Here is a 20997-nt window from a genome sequence, read left to right as displayed (position 1 = left end):
GGCGACTCCATGGAGTGTTCTGTGCACCACGACCAAATAGTGGATAGAATTTGAAGGAAAATCAGCATTGGCCGTATTTTGTTGTTTTATTGTCCACAAAATCGATTTTCTGTCACTTAGTGACCATCCTCAGTGCTGTAATATACAATTAAAATTGGTAGGCACTGGTATCAAGCTATAACCACAAGCTTAGAGCCATCACATGGTCGATCGTGATCACTCTAAGCTTGTGGTTATAGCTTGATACCAGTGCCTACCAATTTTAATTGTATATTACAGCACTGAGGATGGTCACTAAGTGACAGAAAATCGATTTTGCGGACAATAAAACAACAAAATACGGACAATGCTGATTTTCCTTCCAATTTAGTTGACGGTGCTATGTTCTACGTGGCCCTGTCATCTTCTGTACTTAATTTTGTGTTGCTACTGCCTGTTAAATGAGCTCCGACTCATGAAGACGCGAAATAATATATGTCCCTTCATTATTTCGTGAAGTTATTTTATTCAGCTGCTGCCGGCCGGGGTGGCCGAGCGGTTCTAGGCGCTACAGTCTGGAGCCGCACGACCGCTACGGTCGCAGGTTAGAATCCTGCCTCGGGCATGGATGTGTGTGATGTCCCTAGGTTAGTTAGGTTTTTCTAAGTTCTAGGGGACTGATGACCTCAGAAGTTAAGTCCCATAGTGCTCAGAGCCATTTGAACCATTTATTCAGCTGCACATGAATATCAGAAACTAATACCATGTTGAAATTATTTGAGACGGTCAAATTTCTGCAGATGTAGAAAACTGAATTGGTGGCGGTGTACTTCAGTGTCCCTGCTTCTTACGAGTTTTCTTAACTACCAGCAGGTACTAAGTAGAGGAATTTTGTGCGGAGCATTCATGTCGTGCGGTAGCCTCCGTGAATACAGATTTAGACTGGTCACCTTCTCAAAAACTCCTGAGTGTCAATACATACGCACGATGTATACCTCTAAATTCTCCTGTTGAAGCTTCCCAAAGGTATTAAAAATTGAAAAAAAAAAGTATCAATGGAAAGGCAGGATACTTACCAGAATGAGGCACTGTAGACGACTGAAATTAATCATCACAGTAGACATGTCGCATTCCTTTGTATCTTGCTGTTTTGATTTTGTCCCTCACGCAATAACCCCCTTTTCTGAATGACAAATGTTAGTCTCTTGCAGAAGAAGCCACGCTGATAACTAATCTCACAGTAGTCTCACTGCTTAGCGTATGAAAATGAACGAGTGAAACATTTCGCTAAAAATTAAACTTCCATCTTTATGGGTACATAAACTAATTTTATATAAAAATTTCAAGTGTGCTCATAACGGTAATTTCTCAATTTCGAAACTTTTACTCAGCAAGCCAATTATCGCTAAAGTTAAAAAATCGACTCCTAGTCGAGAGACTGGAAGTTCAGATTTCACTCTGGCTATCCTGAATTGCGTTGTAAAGGCCGAAAGGATCTGTGGAAAAGATGGAAATACAGAAAACGCCACTGTATGTTTTCAGGGAAACAGTGAAATATTTTTTGAATTAAGTGTAGTTTTTTTCAACCAAACAGTTGTTATACACATAAAAGGAGAATGAAGCCACAATATACTTGAGAAAGGAAAGACATTAACAAATTATATGCTATAGATACCCCCCATGAACCATGGACCTTGCCGTTGGTGGGGAGGCTTGCGTGCCTCAACGATACAGATAGCCGTACCGTAGGTGCAACCACAACGGAGGGGTATCTGTTCAGAGGCCAGACAAACGTGTGGTTCCTGAAGAGGGCCAGCAGCCTTTTCAGTAGTTGCAGGGGTAGACAGTCTGGATGATTGACTGATCTGGCCTTCTAACATTAACCAAAACGGCCTTGCTGTTGTGGTACTGAGAACGGCTGAAAGCAAGGGGAAACTACAGCCGTAATTTTTCCCGAGGGCATGCAGCTTTACTGTATGGTTAAATGATGATGGCGTCCTCTTGGGTAAAATATTCCGGAGGTAAAATCGTCCCCCATTCGGATCTCCGGGCGGGGACTACTCAGGAGGACGTCGTTATCAGTATGAGAAAGAAAACCCGGCATTCTACGGATCGGAGCGTGGAATGTCAGATCCCTTAATCGGGCAGGTAGGTTAGAAAATTTAAAAAGGGAAATGGATAGGTTAAAGTTAGATATAGTGGGAATTAGTGAAGTTCGGTGGCAGGAGGAACAAGACTTCTGGTCAGGCGAATAAAGGGTTATAAATACAAAATCAAATAGGGGTAATGCAGGAGTACAGATGTGGACTCTGACCACAATCTATTGGTTATGAACTGCAGATTAAAACTGACGAAGCTGCAAAAAGGTGGGAATTTAAGGAAATGGGACGTGGATAAACTGAAAGAACCAGAGGGTGTACAGACTTTCAAGGAGAGCTTAAGGGAACAATTGACAGGAATGGCGAAAGAAATACACTGGAAGACGAATGGGTAGCTCTGAGGAATGAAGTAGTGAAGGCCGGAGAGGATCAAGTAGGTAAAAAGACGAGGGCTAGTAGAAATCCTTGGGTAACAGAAGAAATATTGAATTTAATTGATGAAAGGAGAAAATATAAAAATACAGTAAATGAAGCAGGCAAAAGGAATACAAACGTCTCAATAATGAGATCGACAGGAAGTACAAAATGGCTAAGCAGGCATGGCTAGAGGACAAATGTAAGGATGTAGAGGCTTATCTCACTAGGGGTAAGATAGATACAGCGTACAGGAAAATTAAAGAGACCTTTGGAGAAAAGAGAACCACTTGTATGAATATCAAGAGCTCAGATGGAAACCCAGTTCTAAGCAAAGAGGGGAAAGCAGAAAGGTGGAAGAAGTATACAGAGGGTCTATACAAGGGCGATGTACTTGAGGACAATATTATGGAAATGGAAGAGGATGTAGAAGAAGATGAAATGGGAGGTACGATACTGCGTGAAGAGTTTGACAGAGCACTGAAAGACCAGAGTCGAAACAAGGCCCCTGGAGTAGACAACATTCCATTAGGACTGCTGACGGCCTTGGGAGAGCCAGTCCTGACAAAACTCTACCATCTGGTGAGCAAGATGTACGAGACAGGCGAAATACCCTCAGACTTCAAGAAGAATATAATAATTCCAATCCCAAAGAAAGCAGGTGTTGACAGATGTGAAAATTACCGAACTATCAGTTTAATAAGTCACAGCTGCAAAATACTAACGCGAATTATTTACAGACGAATGGAAAAACTGGTAGAAGCCGACCTCGGGGAAAATCAGTTTGGTTTCCGTAGAAATGCTGGAACACGTGAGGCAATACTGACCTTACGACTTATCTTAGAAGGAAGATTAGGGAAAGGCAAACCTATGTTTCCAGCATTTGTAGACTTAGAGAAACCTTTTGACAATGTTGACTGGAATACTCTCTTTCAAATTCTGAAGGTGGCAGGGAGCGAAAGGCTATTTACAATTTGTACAGAAACCAGATGGCAGTTGTAAGAGTCAAGGGGCATGAAAGGGAAGCAGTGGTTGGAAAGGGAGTGAGACAGGGTTGTAGCCTCTTCCCGATGTTATTGAATCTGTATATTGAGCAAGCAGTAAAGGAAACAAAAGAAAAATTTGGAGTAGGTATTAAAATCCAGGGAGAAGAAATAAAAACTTTGAGGTTCGCCGATGACATTGTAATTCTGTCAGAGACAGCAAAGGACCTGGAAGAGCAGTTGAATGGAATGGACAGTGTCTTGAAAGGAGGATATAAGATGAACATCAACAAAAGCAAAACGAGGATAATGGAATGTAGTCGAATTAAGTCGGGTAATGCTGAGGGAATTAGATTAGGAAATGAGACACTTAAAGTAGTAAAGGAGTTTTGCTATTTGGGGAGCAAAATAACTGATGATCTAAGTAGAGAGGATATAAAATGTAGACTGGCAATGGGAAGGAAAGCGTTTCTGAAGAAGAGAAATTTGTTAACATCCAGTATAGATTTAAGTGTCAGGAAGTCGTTTCTGAAAGTATTTGTATGGAGTGTAGCCATGTATGGAAGCGAAACATGGACAATAAATACTTTGGACAAGAAGAGAATAGAAGCTTTTGAAATGTGGTGCTACAGAAGAATGTTGAAGATTAGGTTTGTAGGTCACGTTACTAATGAGGAGGTATTGAATAGGATTGGGGAGAAGAGAAGTTTGTGGTACAACTTGACTAGAAGAAGGGATCGGTTGGTAGGACATGTTTTGAGGCATCAAGGGATCACAAATTTAGCACTGGAGGGCAGTGTGGAGGGTAAAAATCGTAGAGGGAGACCAAGAGATGAATACACTGAGCAGATTCAGAAGGATGTAGGTTGCAGTAGGTACTGGGAGATGAAGGAGCTTGCACAGGATAGATTAGCATGGAGAGCTGCATCAAACCAGTCTCAGGACTGAAGACCATATCAACAACAACATGCTATAGATGACATATTTACGATCTGGAGTCATCTCCATGACAACATGACAACATTCCTTCTGAAAGTCCTCTTTCACTCAGTGATTGTCCTTCCTCGGCTTCGACACCCACGACTCTTCATCAATCCCTATGAACGTCACGGCTTTTACTCCAAAAACTTGTCTTCACTGTACCCTTGCTGCAAGCAGCCGCTCCCCAAACATACAGAAAGGTCTCTTAAGTCTCACAAACTGGTCCACATACAAATATATTTTGTCTTATTCTTTATCTTCAAGTGTGCATGTTCCCCCTCCCCACCTACCCAACAAATAAACATTCATTATTCAACTCACTATCCAGTATTACTATGGACTGGAACAGTAATTAAATTATACCCTCTCCTAAGACACTGGTTACATTTCACCGTGCTCTGAAATGAGAGCCACATCTTCTTTAAAATATTTCCCACAGCCGTATCCATTCTGTCGAGTTCTAGCCTCACGCATCGTATCGCCGTGAACCGTCTGTATGCAAGACCCACGCCGTGGCTCATTTTGGTTTTTAATTGGTCCACGTTCAGAACGCAATACAGCTGCAATTCTTCGTGGCATAGATTCAATAAGTCCTTGGTATATTTCTGGAAGTATGTGGCATGAGATGTCGATGCACAGGTCGCACAAGTCCTCTAAATTGCAGGCCGATGGTATGTGGGTGCAGAGCTGACGCCCGATAGCGTCCCACATGTGTTTCATCGCTTTCAGATCGGGCGAATTCGGAGGCTAGGTCTTCAACGTGAGTTCACTGTCATGTTCATCAAACTACTTAGCTCGATTCAGGCCTTGTGACATGGGCAATTATCATGCAGGAAGATGCCATCGCAGTCGGGGACGACGACAGGAATGGATGCATGTGGTCCGCAATAATGTTCACGTAGTGCACAGTTGTCACGGTGCCTGCGATTACTACCGTAGGTGCTTCAGAAGCCCCCCACCGGTCTGCGTTCGTAGAGCGGTAGGAACACATAATGGCCGTCGGTTGCAGATACACATGTTCTACAATGTGTCGGGCGCTGATGACCGCGCAGTTGAGCGCCCGACAAACCAAACATCATCATCATCATCAATAATGTGCACTGAAAGGTATGCTCCGAAACACATGGTCTTGCTTCAGCACAGAACTCAGTCGTCCGATCTGCCGCATATCGCCGCCTATCCTGCTTTATAGAGCGGAAAAGCACGCAAAGTAGTGCGCGGACAGTCGACCAGCTTCGCCATTTCTGAAATGTTCGTTGCTCTGCGCCGGACCATAAAAATCTGCTCTTTGTCAAAGTCGCTTAAGTGAGTGGAGAACCCCATTTGCGCCCTGTATCGTCGCTAGAACGATGGCCCACTGATCTTTGCTCGGCTTATATGCTTTTCTTACCGCATCACGTACCTTCAGCGTCACCAGGCAGCATTCAGTCTCTCTGTGGGCAGTGGTCATAATGTTTTCGCTCATCAGTGTATATTCTGTCCAAAAGTCTTTAACAGGTTGCCGGCAGATATCATCCAGATTACTGGGAAACCACAAATATCCAAAAATAAAGTAATTAAAAGCACTTTATCAGTGACTCCTTTTATAATTTATCAGAGTAGTTGGACTGGCAGATGTAAACTCAGGTTAAACTAATGTCTTGCAGTGCAACTTCTTGTCACCTAATTAAGAAATAATTCCCACAATTAGCAACAGGAGCAGACTGACATTAGTCATAATTTATTGCTAGTATGCGCTACAGAACCGCTTCAGACGTTGAGTGGTTACTGCAGATTACTGCCATGCTGAAGGCTTAGGTCACTTTCCTGGTGCTACTAGGGATTTTTCGTTGCTGGGTGAACTGAAACGGAGGCGCACTCAGCCTCGTCATGTAAGTTGAGGTCTTACTTGACCGATTACTAGCGGCTCCAGCCACGAAAACTGACAACGGCCGGGAAAGCGGTGCGCTGACCCCACGCCCATGTAACTTCTCTGCAGTACTTGAAAAAAGCTCATTTACATACTTTGCTAAGTGTTGTTCATCATTTATTACCTTACCCCCCTCCCTTAGCAGTATGTTATTCTGGGTTTGTTTGCTCTCCCTGTTTCCTTTTCTATAACATCTTAGACTGCTTTGCTTTTATTATCTGCATTATACATTATTTTGTCATTACATGACTTTTTTGCACCAATCAGGACCTTCCTATAGATCTTTCTGTACCTATGATAGAAATTTAATAATTCTGGATCATTTCGACTCTTTTTTCATGGAACTGAGGTATTTAAGTGTTTGGGAGGACTTGACCTTTGTACTTGAGACTTTATCTAGATCTTCTGTTAATTTATTGAAAAAAGTGTCCACACTACCACTGGGAGATCTATACACACCTAAAATGATTAAGATTTCAGGCCTAATTTTTTACTTTAATAGAATTGAAGTACCTAACAAGCAATGGAAATATTTTTACGTTCTTATGATTTGATGCATGCATCATTATTGAAATAAAATTAGCTTTCTGTAAATCAGACTCTAGCGGCAAATGGCAAATGAGGTTAAAAGATTTAATACAATTGCCTCGGTTTTGCTACGATCACAAGTAAAGTTTGGTTCAAAAGTATATTGGATAAGTTTAGCAGTACATTTCGTCAATCTCGAAGACTGGTTGTGGTGGATAGTGTGGTAAGCGAACACTTCAACAGCTGCTAATTTCATATCTTTATCACTACAGTTTTAAAAAAAAGTCAATGCTGTGCTAGAAGAACTACTTGCACGCACCCTTCATTTACATTTTCGCTGTTTACATGTTGTGGTACATTCGATGGCCGCCCATGGCTTATACTGTGTTGAAAATAGATACACACTTATTGCATCGAGCATCTGAGTCAGAAAGCTTTTTCTGATAAATGGTTATTCCTTCTGCAGGTCACTATTAAAAAGACACTTACTTATCGGTGGTGGCATATTTTTGATTTCAAACGTTTTAGCACTCGCAGTTTATAGAAGTTCATGTATTTCATTATTTCACAAATGGAGAACACAGTGCTGTCTTCCACCAAAGTCACAACCGTAATTAATTTGTTTTGATTCACACTCAAGCATATGCGTTTTCGTTATTGTTGGCGGCATTCCTATCAGAAATTCACATCAGGAACGAGTGATTACGATTTGTTAGCAAACAGCGAAGACTAACACAGTTCAGCTGTCGTCCGCAACTATACTTTTTTCAGGCGAAGTCTCCATACGGTTTCACGCGTACAGGGTGGTCCATTGATAGTGACTCGGCCAAATATCTCACGAAATAAGCATCAAACGAAAAAACTACAGAGAACGAAACTCGTCTAGCTTGAAAGGGGAAACCAGATGGCGCTATGGTTGGCCCGCTACATGGCGCTGCCATAGATCAAACGGATATCAACTGCGTTTTCTAAAAGTAGGAACCCCCAATTTTTATTACATATTCGTCTAGTACGTAAAGAAATATGAATGTTTTAGTTGGACACTTTTATCGCTTTGTGATAGATGGCGCTGTAATAGTCACAAACGTATAAGTACGTGGTATCACGTAACATTCCGCCAGTGCGGACGGTATTCGCTTCGTCATACATTACCCGTGTTAAAATGGACCGTTTACCAATTGCGGAAAAGGTCGATATCGTGTTGATGTATGGCTATTGTGATCAAAATGCCCAACGGGCGTGTGCTATGTATGCTGCTCGATATCCTGGACGACATCATCCAAGTGTCTGGACCGTTCGCCGGATAGTTACGTTATTTAAGGAAACAGGAAGTGTTCAGCCACATGTGAAAGGTCAACCACGACCTGCAACAAATGATGATGCCCAAGTAGGTGTTTTAGCTGCTGTCGCGGCTAATCCGCACATCAGTAGCAGGTAAATTGCTCGAGAATCGGGAATCTCAAAAACGTCGGTGTTGAGAATGCTACATCAACATCGATTGCACTCCTACCATATTTCTATGCACCAGGAATTGCATGGCGACGACTTTGAACGTCGTGTACAGATCTGCCACTGGGCACATGAGAAATTACGGGACGATGACAGATTTTTTACACGCGTTCTATTTAGCGACGAAGCGTCATTCACCAACAGTAACGTAAACCGGCATAATATGCACTATTGGGCAACGGTAAATCCACGATGGCTGCGCCAAGTGGAACATCAGCGACCTTGGCGGGTTAATGTATGGTGCGGCATTATGGGAGGAAGGATAATTGGCCCCCATTTTATCGATGGCAATCTAAATGGTGCAATGTATGCTGATTTCCTACGTAATGTTCTACCGATGTTACTACAAGATGTTTCACTGCATGACAGAATGGCGATGTACTTCCAGCATGATGGATGTCCGGCACATAGCTCGCGTGCGGTTGAAGCGGTATTGAATTGCATATTTCATGACAGGTGAATTGGTCGTCGAAGCAGCCTACCGTGGCCCGCACGTTCACCGGATCTGACGTCCCCGGATTTCTTTCTGTGGGGAAAGTTGAAGGATATTTGCTATCGTGATCCACCGACAACGCCTGACAACATGCGTCAGCGCATTGTCAATGTATGTGCGAACATTACGGAAGACGAACTACTCGCTGTTGAGAGGAATGTCGTTACACATATTGTCAAATGCATTGAGGTTGATGGACATCATGTTGAGCATTTATTGGATTAATATAGTATTTACAGGTAATCACGTTGTAACAGCATGCGTTCTCAGAAATGATAAGTTCACAAAGGTACATGTATCACATTGAAACAACCGAAATGAAATGTTCAAACGTACCTACGTTCTGTATTTTAACTTAAAATTGTGAGCCATATGTTGGTGAGTATTACAGCGCCATCTATCACAAAGCGAAAAATGTGGTCCAACTAAAACATTCACATTTCTTTAGTACTACACGAATATATAATAAGAAATGGGGGTTCCTATTTAAAAAAACGCAGTTGCTATCCGTTTGACCTATGGCAGCGCCATCTAGCGTGCCAACCATAGCGCCATCTGGTTTCCCCCTTCAAGCTAGACAAGTTCTGTTCTTTGTAGTTTTTTGGTTTGACGCTTATTTCGTGAGATATTTGACCCGGTCACGGTCAATGGACCACCCTGTCTATGTACTGTATACTCATAATATGGTTGAAATGGCTCTGAGCACTATGGGACTTAACATCTGAGGTCATCAGTCCCCTAGAACTTAGAACTACTGAAACCTAACTAACCTAAGGACGTCACACTCATCCATACCCGAAGCAGGATTCGAACCTACGACCGCAGCGGTCGCGCGGTTCCAGACTGAAACGCCTACAACCGCTCGGCCTCACCGGCCGGCAGACTCATAATATGAACAGCGCTTTGATATGTCAGTTTTTTAAATTGTTCATCAAACTCCTGCAAAACAGACATTTTGAATTTTTGAGAACTATAGTTAACGGCGTTTTATGCCAGTAATTTATTGCCACAAAAAGGGACATTTTGGCGTCCCGTTCTAGCTAAAGATAAAAAAAAGATGGGTCAGATAATAAAAAAGGGACGATCCCGGCTAATAAGCGGCTTGTGGTCACCTCAAGTCCATGGGGTGTAGCGACAGCGGACGACGGCAACCTACAAGGCCAGATGAGCTAGGATATTCGAAGCATGTGACGTCACGCCACTGCGCGGGAGTACGCGTAACGGAAGTTAGCTGCAGTCAGTAGCAAGCCATGGTGTGAATTGGACACTCATAGAAGTTACGAACCTCTTGGAAACCGTCGGCCGCATATGGAGACGAAACGTTGGGTTTTAATGTGAAATCTATCCGACCACGGCATAATGGCCCGAAATATGTTATTAACTGTGACATGTATAGCGATGAAAGCTTACATTTTACGATTAGCCTCATACTGGCCTACAAAAGCCACCAAAGCAACAGCGCACGTGCACCTCGGGGGATTTCCGATATTCTCTCGCTCTCTTACACGCCGGCTTATTTCGTTATTCTGTTAATTTAAACCGGCCGATGTGGCCGAGCGGTTCTAGGCGCTTCAGTCCGGTACCGCACTGCTGCTGCGGCCGAAGGTTCGAATCCTGCCTCGGACATAGATGTGTGTGATGTCCTTAGGTTAGTTAGGCTTAAGGGGGGTAGGACGTCAAGCGGCCCGACTTGGAGCAAGACAGGCATCACAGGACATTTTAATTCCCACTGTCTATACTTTTACAAATAAATTCGTAAAACTTTCTCAGCATGACCAGCACGGATTCAGGATTCACACTCATAATAGTGGAAGTTCAAAAACATATCAAAATAATTTTTTTTACATGTGAAATTTCATCATGTTTTTCATTTACTACTGGCTGCATTTGTTGCTATAGGTACACTTTTCTTCGTAAGTAAGAGAAATTCTTCGATGAATTTTGCACAGCACACAAACCATACTTACAGGTATGTGAAACTCTAGAATTTATTTAATTTATGGAAAAATGAATGAGCTGTTGCATTTTAAACATCATGTTTCGGAAAAAAAACTCAACTCTTATAGTTAATTACCTCAATTTTTACCACAGTTTTTAATAGATTCGGAAAATTCTAGAGTTTCATACACCTGCAAGTATGGTTTGTATGCTGTGCAAAATTCATCGAACAATCTCTCTTACTTATGAAGAAAAGTGTAGCTATAGCAACAAATGCAGCCAATAGTAAGTGAAAAAATGCTGAAATTTCACAAGCAAAAAAAAATTTATTCTGTTATATGTCTGAACTTCCACTGTTATGAGTGTGAATCCTGAATCCTTCCTGGTCATGCTGACAAAGTTTTATGAATTTATTTGTAAAAGTATGGACAGTTGGAATTAAAATGTCCTCTGGTCCCTCTCCTGCTCCAAGTCGGCCCGTTGGACGTCTCACACCCCTTAAGTAGTTCTAAGTCTATGGGATGACCTCAGATGTTAAGTCCCATAGTGCTTAGAGCCATTTGAACCATCCATTTTTGTTAATTTAAAGTTTCCCGTGAGAACAATGAAAGAAAAAAGACTTTTGTAAATGTTGTGGAGAGAATTATTATATTTACAAGTCTATCAAAACGTAAGCATTACAACCACAGTACTTTCGTAATAAGAAGGTTCAAATGGTTCAAATGGCTCTGAGCACTGTGGGACTCAACTTCTGAGGTCATTAGTCCCCTAGAACTTGGAACTAGTTAAACCTAACTAACCTAAGGACATCACACACATTCATTAATAAGGTCAGACTAACAAAACGATTTATCTGCTGTCGTTGTGGTCTTCAGTCCGAAGACTAATTTGATGCAGGTCTGCATGCTACTCTATCCTGTGCAGGCCTCTTCATCTCCGAATAACTACGGCATCCTATATCCTCCTGAATCTGCTTACTATATTCACCTCTCGATCTCCCTCTACGATTTTTACTCACACATTTAGCTCCAGTACTAAATTGGTGATCCCTTGATGTCTACGAACGTGTCCCATCAACCAATCCCTTCTTTTAGTCAAGTTGTGCCACAGATTTCTTTTCTCCACAATTCTATTCAGTACCTCCTCATCAGTCACGTCATCTACCTATCTATTCTGCATCATCCTTCTCTAGCACCACATTTCAAAGGTTTAAATTCTCTTCCTGTCCAAGCTGTTGGAGTTGGGCGAATGTTTCACTACCGTACATGACTACACTCCAAACAAACACGTTCAGAAAAAAAACCCTAACACCCAACTGTAAATCTGATGGTAACAAATTTCTCTTCCTCAAAAAATCTTTTCTTGCCATTGCCAGACTACATTTTATATCCTCTTTACTTCGGCCATCAGCAGTTGCTTTGCGGCCCAAATAGTAAACTCATCTACTTTCAATGTCTCGTTTCTCATTCTAATTTCCTCAGCATCACCTGATTTAATTCGACTACATTCCGTTATCCTAGTTTTGCTTTTGTTGATGTTCATCTTATATCCTACTTTCAAGGCACTGCCCATTCTGTTCAACTGCTCCTCCAGGTCCTTTGCTGTCTCTGACAGGATTACAGTGTCATCGGCAAACCTCAAAGTTTTTATTTCTTCTCCCTGGACTTTAATTCGTACTCCAAATTTTTCTTTTGTTTCCTTTACTGCTTACTCAATATACAGATTGAATAACATCGGGGATAGGCTACAACCCTGTCTCACTCTCTTCTCAAACACTGCTTCCCTTTCACGCCACTCGACTCTTATAACCGGCATCTGATTTCTGTACAAATTCCAAATAGCCTTTCGCTCCCTGTATTTTACCTCTATCACCATTAGGATTTGAAAGAGAGCATTCCAGTCAACATTGTTAAAAGTTTTCTGTAAGTTTACAAATGCTGTAAACATAGGCTTGCAGTGCTTTGTCAATTTCTTCACACAGTATCATATCTCCCTTCTCATCTTCCTCTACGTCCTTTTCCATTTCCATAATGTTGTTCTCTCCTGTACATCTGCCTTGTATAACCCTCTATAAACTTCTTCCACCTTTCTGCTTTCCCTTCCTTGCTTAGGACTGGTTTTCCATCTGAGCTCTTGATATCCATTCAGCTGCTTCTCTTTTTTCCTAAGGCCTCTTTAATTTTCCTGTAAGCGGTATCTATCATTCCCCTACCGAAATTTAACTGTTAACTTTATGCTATTAAAATGTAAAATATTTTGAAGTAAAATTTACACAAACGTAAATTTTACACTTTGTATTTGCAAGAACAAACGGTTTTTAATATTCGAGTACCGTTTTACCCTAAATATCGCGCATTGCGCATGCGCCGTAGCTTAGGTAGCTTCTGTAGACCAATTTGAGGCTGTTTCCCGGCTCGATAGACCACAAAAATCGTATATCAACTTGTTTGTATCCACTTCACCTACACTGCTATGATATGTTGTGAACATCCTGCAGATTGACATATACGCAGCATTACATCTATTAAAAAGCTACAACTTGAAGAAAACAGCAGTGTAAGTAACGCACATGTACTTGACAGTATATGCGAGGGGACTTAAAAAAGTAAGTTACGTATTATTATGCCAGGTCAAGTAACTTTTATTGAATGCTCCACTATACTTCAAAGTGAAACAGAAAAAATGGTTCAAATGGCTCTGAGCACAATGGGACTTAACATCTGAGGTAATCAGTCCCCTAGAACTTACAACTACTTAAACCTGACTAACCTAAGGACATCACACACATCCATGCCCGAGGCAGGATTCGAACCTGCGACCGTAACCGCTCGGTCACACTGGCCGGCAAAGAACGGTTGGGATGTTCTACCAGTTCTTCATTTCCTCGACGATAGAAATCCACTCCTTGGTCACGGAGCCATTATAGAACGTATTATCGACCTCATCGTTGGAAAATCTGCCTCCCCCCGCAAATGTTATATGAGCTTACCGAAAAGATATAAATCGAAAGGTGCAGAACTGTATGACAGATCAGCATCGCCCATGTCTGCAGGCTTTGTCAAATTGTTAACAAAATTTCACTACTGCTGGACGCGACATTACATTTTGTCCTCATGCTGACAAGAGTTTCACGGTGAATTTGCGTGCAATTTAAAGCAATTTAAATGTCCGGTATAGACAGTCTCGAGTGGAGAAAATTCTCGACCCGGTCGGGAAACGAAACAGGAGTCCCGTGATCAAGAGTCAGCAATGCTAAACACGTGGCCATGAGCTGCTGACAGACGGGTCATTCAAATGAAATGGTAGGGTTCCCCATGATGTACTGCCGTTCGTACTCCGTTACAAATTGTGCTGTTGTTGATGGTTTGACAGTCATTCGGTGCACTTAAGCCGAGCAAAAGCGCACCGAATATCTGTCAAATCATCAGGAGCAGTACAGTTTGTAACACAATACGAACGGCAGAACACCATGTGAATACGTTGCCACTTTCAGGTGTATGGCTCCTTGTGCTAGCTAAACATTTGAGAACGAATTACAAAGCCGAACTTAGTTGTACGACGAAGATGAGGTCAAAACAATTACAGAGTAAATGGAAAAACGCCGCTTTTATTTGATAAAGTGATAGTTGTAATGCCCGCTATCAAGAAAATATGCGCATGAGTCAGAGTTACAATTTTCACTGCAGTGGAAACGTAACATTTCTGATACGCTTTCCTGGATACTCTCACCGGGACGGAGTTGACGTCCGAGCTCGTACCACATATGTTCTACCGGCGACCGATCTGAGGATCTTGCAACCCACGTAGTTACCTCAACATCAGGCAGAGACTCGTGCTCTGTGTGGAAGACCATTGTTCCGTTAAAAAATATCACCACGATATTATCACATGAGAGGTAACACACGAGGACACAGGGAAACTGTGACGTATCGGTCTGCCGTCATAGTTCCCTCTAGCACTACAGTCGTGATCTGAACTCATACCCGATAGCTCCTCGCCAGAAGTAACACTGCTGCGCCTCTCCAAAACATTCGACGATTAGTACCTCTACGTAGGTCATCGTCATACTTGCCGACGATGGTGATCAGGGGTAGCGGAGAACCGCGATTCATCACTGAACACAACGCAGCTCCATTAATCAGCAGTCCATGCATCCTTGTCACGGCACCACTTCTAAAGTAGCCATTCGTGTTGCAGTGTTAACAGCAGCCTCCACATGGGATTGCAATTTCCTAGCCCAGCTGCTGCTAGTCTCCCACCAATAGTGCGGGACGGCACAGAATGTTGCAGCGAGTGTAGTTCCTGTTCTTCGATGGCAGGAGTAGATGTGAAGGGGTTACGATGTGCTTGGTGCCAATAGGCGGTTCTCCTTTGTGGTGATCAGCGTCGTCGACCGGAAACTTGACGACAAGAATACACATCCTCACGTTCCCACGCATTCCATCATCGGGCCACCGTCACATCCGAACGTACCACAAATCTGGCTACTGCAAGATTCGACAAGCCAACCAAATTGAGACCCACAATGAGTCCCCTTTTTGACTTTGTCTGGCGCTGATAACGCTGCCTCATACGAGTACACGGTATCCCCGTGCCCTTCACAGTGATCACTCAACATCTGACAATTCTCGCCTCTCATGTACTTTACCAGGTCCGGTGCCAACATTAAACACGAACAACATTAATGCGTTCTGGTAGCCACTCTCCCTGTCCAGAGAACTGTAGATCTAATCACGTACATCAGTGCAAATGTTGTGTACTTGTGCGAAGTTACATCAATATCCGAACCTGTCTTCTGGGTGCTTCACTTTTTTTATCAGGCAGCGCATAATCGCTGAGTCATTGATGATCAGTAGCTCCGTTTTGAGGACACACAGCAGCTGATGCCTCTGGTAACTATCATCCTCCCCACGTTCTAGGAAATCTGAAAGATTTATTTGCAGTTTCCTTCATGGATTACTTTTAAATAGTTTGGATGATAGATAGTAACTACTTCATGTTGGTATAATTTTATTTTATATTGGAAGATCTCCTTATAGGACCAAAACCTGTCGCCATTCTAGAAATACGTGACTTAGGGGTATAATGCACATTGTTCACAAAATTATAAAATGAGCTCACTGTTTTCTGGTGACATAGCGGAGCTTTACTAAAATAAATTTCATTAAGACATCATATATTGTGTTTTTTTAGTAATTTATCTTTGAAAGTGTAGAAAGACCGTGTCGATACCCTGTACAGTGGCAGCACTGGCTACATGTCCGACGCTCGACGAAGTAGTGGCATTTGTTTGGTATGATGTAGGCTGGCGGTTCCGGTGTCTGCAATGTGGGCGGCAGAGGCGGGGGTGTCCGGCGGCCGTGGGGCTCCGGCGCCAACAAAGGCCGTGACCTCGGCGCTTCCTGTGCGCGCGGAAGCCCGCCTCTCTGCTCTCTGCCGCCGCCTTCCACTCCTCGTGCAACATTCACATGTCAGCGATAAAAGTGTAAACACTACCTGGGATCACACGTAGCCCGCAGTTCTCAAGCCTCCCTCACGTCGCAGCAAATAGATCTTCGTCAGCGACCCAACCGACTGCCCAATTTCTGGTTTATTTGGAGAGCCTATGTTTTAATCTGCATGTATATTCTACAAACCACTGGACAGTGTGCAGCGTCGGTACACGTAGTATCTTTATCGTTTTTCCTCGTCTTCGTGTATACACAGATGGCGCGGTTGGAAAGCGATCATTAAAATATCTGATTAAAAGTATCTCGATATCTATTAGAGAAAATTAATATGGGGTGTATACACTCTTCGCTGTTATGACTGCCTGAATTCTCCTGGGGACGCTTTCAGTGATGCGACTGAGTGGAGAAATGGCAGAAAATTCTTTCTCAAGTACTGATACCAGAGCAGGTGATGACGTAAGACGTGGTCTGGAGCGAAGTAGACAGACCACCTGATCTCAAAAGTGTTACCTTGAGTTCAGGTTAGGAGTCTGGGCAGGCCAGTCCACTCAAGGAATATTACTGTCCGCGAACCATTACGTCACAGACGCGATTTTATGACAGAGTGCATTAACATGCTGATACAAACAGTCATCACCTCAGAACTGATCCTCTACTGTACGCAGTACACACTGCTGTAAAATGTGTTCATATCCTTCGCTACTTACCGTTTTCTTAAGCACGATAGGGGAGGGGGGGCACACCCTAACACAAAAATTACTCTGTTTTACGCGCTATAAGACGCACTTTTTTCTTCGAAAAATTGCCTCCAAAATTCAAGTGTGTCTTATACTCGAAATTAAGATAAAAATGCCCAGTGTTTGATTTAAAACTCAGCAATCTTAAAAATGGCCATATATTCGATGCCGCGGGGAACCTATATATATCTGTCAACATTGAATCCAACTGGGAGCAGCAGTGCACAGATGGGGCTAACATGAGTTACGGGGATTCGCAACCCTTCTAACACTATCTCCCTCCCGTCTCGCCATCACAAACCCAGAACATTGTCTAGCCTGTGATGCGTCATTGCAGTATACGGTGCCAGTGAACTTGAACTGAAAGTGATTAATGTTATCGGTAACAGTACAATATTTTTGTTAGTAGCTAGTATCGTATTGGAAAAAAATAAAAGGTATTCATATGATGCGGGCTATAAATTGAAAATAAGATATATGCAGAAGAACATGGAAACAGAGCAGCTGAGCGGCATTTCGGCCCTCCACCAACAGAAGAAAAAACATTAGCGACTGGCGGGCTAATAAAGAAGAACTGGATAAAATGAAGGAGACTAAATCTGTAAATAGAGGACTGAACGCAAAATGGCCAAAACTAGATGACGTATTGAAGTGGATTCAAGGACACTGTCAAAATGGCACTGGAATTAGGACAAAAATGATTGAAATACACGCTCATAAGCTAGCGCTACAGTGGAACTTAACATATTTTAAGGGAGGAGTTGGTTGATGCTACTGGTTTATGAAGTTTCATGGATTTAGCATGCGAACCAAAACCAAATTATCTCAGAAAATTCCGCAAGAGTATGAAGAGAAAAAATACTATCCTTCCATCGCTTTATAATTCAAAATCGATAGATAACCAGCGTGGAATTAAACCAGATAGCGAATATGGACGAAACACCTTTGACATATGATATGCCGAGTGACAGAACAGTTGCCATGATAGGTGCTAAAACTGTAACTATAAAAAAAGTGGACGTGAAAAAAATGTACTACGCTGTGGTCCTTTCATGTTGTGCTGACGGTACTAAACTTACACTAATGATCAGTTTCAAGCGAAAAACAATGCCTAAACTTTCTGAAATACCTCCAGGCGTTGTTGTTCACGTACATGACAAGGGTTGGATTGACGAGGCTGGTATGAAATTACGTATTGATTAACAGAGTGTGGGAGAGAAGAAAAGGTGCCTTATTGAAGAAGAGTTCTCTTCTTCTGCTAGATCATTTCAGTAGTCATTTGGAAAATTCTCTGAAAGAGAAATTGAGACAGGGAAATACAGAGCTTGCTGTTATTGGAAAAGGAAATTTGTGGTAAGGTCTTATGGGACGAAACTGCTGAGGTCATCGGTCCCTAAGCTTACGCACTACTTAATGTAACTTAAACTAACTTACGCTAAGGACGACACACACACCCATGCCAGAGGGAGGACTCGAACCTCCAACGGGGGGAGCCGCGTAGACCGTGACAAGACGCCTGAGACCTCGCCGCTACCCCGCGCGGCTTGCTATTATTCCAAGAGGACTTACTTCACAATTGCAACCTCTTGACGTCTCGATAACTAAACTGTTTAAAGTGATTATGAGAGATAAATGGAACAAATGGATGGTAGATGAAACCCGACATGAATTCACGAGCTTTAAAACGACGTACAATCTTAAAGTGTTTCGCTAGAAAAATTCGTGGTCTAGAGAGACAGAAGGCTTTATTCTTAAATCTTTCAAGAAGTGCGGCATAAATAACGCTCTAGATGGCATGAGGAACATATTATGCAGGGTGTTCACAAAAAAGGTGCCGAATACTTTGAAAGGTGTTAGTACTCATCGAAACAAGAAAAGTAAGTCCAGTAAACATGGGTCCTGAAGTGCATACTTCCTGCGACAAACACGTGTTTACTGGAGGTGTTCAACGTGGTGTCCATTCATACAATACATCCGTCTGCCCTCCGGCGTGAGGAATGACGCTGCCTTTGAAGTATACCCAGTTGTTGTTATAACTGCTGGCGCACATTGAAGTCGCGATCCTGTAGTGGCCGCACATCTGCGTCAGATGTTCGCACACATTGTGAAGAAAGTGGGCAGGAGCGCCACCATGCATGAACCATGTTTGTATTCCTTGCTGCAATGGCACAGCCTCCCGCAAGGTAGGTAAGACATCAATGAGAAAGTCCAGATAATGCGCCCCAATTAATCTTTGTGGTAGCACAAATGGATCTTTTAATCTTTCGACAAGAATGCCTACCCATATCTTGATCGAGAATCGGTGTTGATGCTCTCTTTCCTAAATTGCTTGGGGATTTAAGTCTGCTCATACACGGCGGTTATGGAAATTCACAGCACCATCTCTTGTGAACACTGCCTCATCGGTAAATAAAATCTTGGATGTGAACAGTGGATCTGTGGCACACTTCGGCAACAGCCATTGACAGAACCACCAAGTGCAATGATGATACTGTGGCCTTAGAGCCTTAATGCGCTGAAAATGTAAATGATGTGGGTACAGTAATTGTTCATGAAGCATTCCCACCCCTCCCCCCGCCCCTCCAGATAAGAGAGTGAGACTCACCCTCTGCTGTTGCTAATCGTTGCACACTGGTTCCAGGGGTTTCTTCCACTGAACGTAGTACATGTTCCCCCATGTCGGGTGTGCAGACCATGTGGGGCCTTCCACTGTCAGTCTTCCAAGGGTACCTGTGTCCCTTGGACGCTGGATAAGTCTAGAAACAGCTTATCAGAGGGCACTCTGCACTGTGGATTCTTTTCAGTGTAGAAGCCACAGGTTCGCAGTCTATGTCCATTTGCTAAACCACCAAAATATCATATCCACCATTTCACTTATCGATAAATAGGCTTCCATTGCTAACAAGTGGTGGAATAGAGAAAATGTAAATGTATTACACCATTTGTACTTACATACATCACAATAATAGTAAAAACACAGGTGAATCCGCCTTTAGAAAAAGGTAAAACGCCATGAAACGTACCCAGTGTTGACAGTACTGTACAATGAGACACAAACATGATGAGTACTGATGTAGCCTATAACACAACTTGGACCACACAACTGACTGCAGACCACCTAATGGTTGGTAGAGTACAGTTATTAAGACATCATAATAATCTGCCGACATATTTGACGGAGCACCAATGCAATTACTAAGCTAATGTCTGCAACCAAGCATTACACAGCTTTTCCTATAAACACGCGATTATCTCGGAGGGTATGCGTTTCTGGACCCATGTTTATTGAACTTATTTTTATTGTTTTGATGAGCACTACCACCTCTCAAACTATTCAACACTTTTCTTTGAACATCCTGTATATGAAGAGGACAATGATGAAGATGATGAAGATGAAAATGATTAAGAGGAAAGAGAAAACACATCCTGTTGTTCTTGGGACCACACATGTACACTGCAAACTGTGTGACACGTTGCATTATCCTGCTGGTAGATGCCATTGTGGCGAGGAAAATCGAACTGCATGTAGTGGTGGACATGGTCCATAAGGATAGATGCATACTTACATTGATCAGTTGTGCCTTCCAGATTGACGAGATCACCCTTGGAATGCTGCAAAAGCATTAGCCAGGCCATAGCATTAGCAGTACAGTAAAGTGGATTCTGGGACAATTTTCATTCTTTCTTTCTTCTGTCACTGGTGCCATGTCCCGCGCTGACGCAGGGTCGGCATTGTTAGGGACGGATTTGGCAAGTTAGTTGAAAGGGGTGGCCGGATGCCATTCCTGCCGCCACCCTGTACCCCCCGGGATGGAATTAGTGTACCTCTGCTGTCTGCGTCGAGTGTAATTAATGGAGTAGTGCGAGCGTGGTCAGATGTCTGTGAGTCGTGTAATTGAGGCGGAACATGGGAAACAGCCCAGTATTCACCTAGCGGGGGATGTGGGAAACCGCCTATAACCCACATCCAGGATGGC

At 42.8% G+C, this 20997-nt stretch overlaps 1 protein-coding gene across 1 annotated transcript in view; it reads left to right on the top strand.

Annotated features, from left to right (window-relative positions):
• The window catches only part of LOC124722972, a 210686-nt gene that overhangs the window by 33629 nt on the left and 156060 nt on the right, over window positions 1-20997 (top strand). The window lies entirely within an intron of this gene.

This window comes from Schistocerca piceifrons, chromosome X (assembly GCF_021461385.2).
Source record: "Schistocerca piceifrons isolate TAMUIC-IGC-003096 chromosome X, iqSchPice1.1, whole genome shotgun sequence".
NCBI lineage: Eukaryota > Metazoa > Arthropoda > Insecta > Orthoptera > Acrididae > Schistocerca > Schistocerca piceifrons.
The sequence above is the reverse complement of the archived record's forward strand: the minus strand, read 5'-3'. Positions and strand labels throughout refer to the sequence as shown.